The following is a 2,166-nucleotide window of genomic DNA, read 5'->3' on the forward strand; positions in this document are numbered from 1 at the left end:
CGTTGTGTGCTTGAGCTATATTTTCGGGCCTGGGGCCGGGGTGGAGTGAAAGTATACTGTACTCTTGGTCCATGTGATACAATGAGTACATAACCTTAAATTTGGGGTTAAGTACTCTTGCTTCAATGCATATGTATGATGTACTTTTTGTTTGGTGCATCCCCTGCCTCTGTTTTCCTCTTCCTTACCCGCGGCCGTGCCCAGGATCCGCCTCGTAGCACGCATGCTTTCTTCAGCCAAAAAAGTCGCTGCTTCCATGGGAAAGAATCAGCTTCATGAATTATAAAGTATAAAACTTCTCTCCTTCAGAGATCGAGTACCTGTAAGTATTACCAAGACGTCAAGAGTACATTAATGTACTCTTGCTAATAGTTGTTACGTAGTATAGTGTAGTTTCTAATGCACATACAGTGCACCAAGTTAGTTCAGTCACATTTTTTCTGGTGATAGTCCCTGATCAATACTGATCAAGCCCCTTCCAAGTAACACGGTTAGTCGTCGACGGGTCATGTGGGGAAAAAAAATAATCAGCTACAGCGCACTCATTACATGTACCTGCTACTTGTAGTACCGTACATGTAGTAGTTTCTCGGAGTATGGCACGTATGGCATGGGTGGCTTGGGTGCCCACCTACCCGGCCCGGTAAGGTCGGGGAATGTTGAGGGCTAAGTACTTCGTAGGTAGGGGTGCTTGGGCACCCAAGCATCCTTCCCCTCCCACTGGGCCATGGGCACGCCACTGCACAGGCATGAGAACAGCGGGAGTGTGAATGTGCGGAATGCACAGTACGTGGAGAATATTTTAAAGGAAAGTGCCAAGAGTTATTTTAATAATACAGTAGTAATAAGCTCTCAACCGCTGGGCCCCAATATGACAATGTTGGAAGTACATTCTACTCTTGAAAGTGCTGCCACGCATTTCCGCGTGGGGTTACCGGACTTCTGCAGCGCTGCTACATGTCGCCAGCCATGACTCAAGAGTGCATAACGTGTACTCCTCCAGTCTTGGCAACTACATTGTACTTCCGACTCTTGGTGCCACTCATCCATCTGCCAGTCATGGCTTTTGATTGATTGGTTTTCATTTGAGGATTGACGAAACTCTTTGGGAGCCTGTCAAGCGGCTTTCCCGTGGAATGAAAGAGGAGAGGAAGAGAGGAAAGTGAAAATGTGTGCAATGACATAATGTTCTGTACATGTATGGTCTGGCACATGTACATGACATGTACATGACAATGAATGCTGTGACTGGCGGTCCAGGAGGACCAGGACCAGTGCCGCAGTGGCGGAGCCGATCGCAATGAATCATTTTTACAAGCACCGGTACTTCAAAAGCAGTAGTACATGTTACGTATCTACAGTTGCACGAATTCATAGTACAATGTATTACAATGGACTAGTAGCCAGCAATAGTTGACAGGAGGGAGGGGGAGGATGGGCGCCAATATCGCAGACGCTACAACTTTACTTTGTAGCCACACGTCTCCGGTCGATGCATTGACACCAAGTCAGGGTGATACAGTCATGTTGAGAGAGGTGCATTCACGCTCTCGTAATAATTGGTTTTGCCACCAATGGCATGTGCAGCCAGGAGTGTACACAAAAGCTTGACAAGAAACCGTTACCCAGATGGCTTACTGTCTTGCGCAAAGGCGAAGGTACGAGTGCTGGCAACTGAAATCCGACCCCTGAGCGATGAGTTCACATTCTAGCGAAAATTAGTAGTTTTACTATCATGTACTGTACTGTGTTGGGTCTTTGCGATGTGAGCGCACCGCTCGGAGGTCGGATTTCAGTTGCCAGCACTGTAGATCTGCCCGATCCCCCCCCCCCCCCCCCCCCCCCGAGTCAACACAGCTGTACAGCGGCAGTGTGTTGAAAAGGGGCTCCCCACCCCGTGGCGGATGCAAGAGGCCCTGCAGGCATAAGCATCATAAGCATCATGTGACTGCCCATCGCAGCTAGCAGGCAAAACGAAACCCAGGCCCGGCGTAGCTCACCCATCACCTGATCACTGCACACCAAGTCTGTTTTTGTCGACAACCAAAGCAGCCAGTAGAAATATTATGGTGGTTTCCTTGCTCGCCACACCCGAGTTCGAAAACAGGCAGATTGTAACTACCCGCTGTCTCTATCACTGTCATCAACAGTTACTATAGTCTATAC

The sequence above is a fragment of the Sycon ciliatum genome, chromosome 2 (genome assembly GCF_964019385.1).
Source record: "Sycon ciliatum chromosome 2, ocSycCili1.1, whole genome shotgun sequence".
Lineage (NCBI taxonomy): Eukaryota > Metazoa > Porifera > Calcarea > Leucosolenida > Sycettidae > Sycon > Sycon ciliatum.